The following is a 619-nucleotide window of genomic DNA, read 5'->3' as shown; positions in this document are numbered from 1 at the left end:
AGGGATAGAGATGCTTCTCCCATAGAAGTCGGGAGTAGGTGCAGTAAAGTCACCCAGCATCTTCCTTGCATTGTTGGCATTGTTATTGTTTTCGGCTGCCATGTCTTCTTCTTTGAAGATTTCTGTTAGGCCCTCTACAGAGATTTGTGCCTTAGCTTCTCTTAGCTTTCGCTTCCAGGTTCTTTCAGGTTCAGGGTCAGCCTCAACAAGAATGTTTTTGTCTTTGCTCCTGCTCATATGAAAGAGAAGAGAACAAGAAAATATGGAATCCTCTATGTCACAGTATAGAGATTCCTTGAGGTGTCAGAGGAAAAGAAAAATAGAAGGAAGAGGTAGAAAATTCGAACTTATCAATGAAAGATGGAGTTCGAATTGTGCATTGAGGAGTAGTGTTAGTCCATAAATAGAAGGATGTGAGAAGAAGGGAAGAAATTTTTGAAAATTAAGTAAAATATTTTAAAAACATTTTGAAAAACAATAAGTGATTTTCGAAAACTAAGAGTGGAAAAGAAATCAAGAGATTTTTGAAAAAGATTTTGAAATAAGAAATTAAAAAGATATGATTGAAAAAGATATAGTTTTAAAAAGACATGATTGAGAAGATATGATTTGAAAAACA

Source organism: Arachis duranensis, chromosome 5 (assembly GCF_000817695.3).
Source record: "Arachis duranensis cultivar V14167 chromosome 5, aradu.V14167.gnm2.J7QH, whole genome shotgun sequence".
In the NCBI taxonomy this organism is placed as follows: Eukaryota; Viridiplantae; Streptophyta; class Magnoliopsida; order Fabales; family Fabaceae; genus Arachis; species Arachis duranensis.
This window is presented reverse-complemented; position numbering follows the sequence as displayed.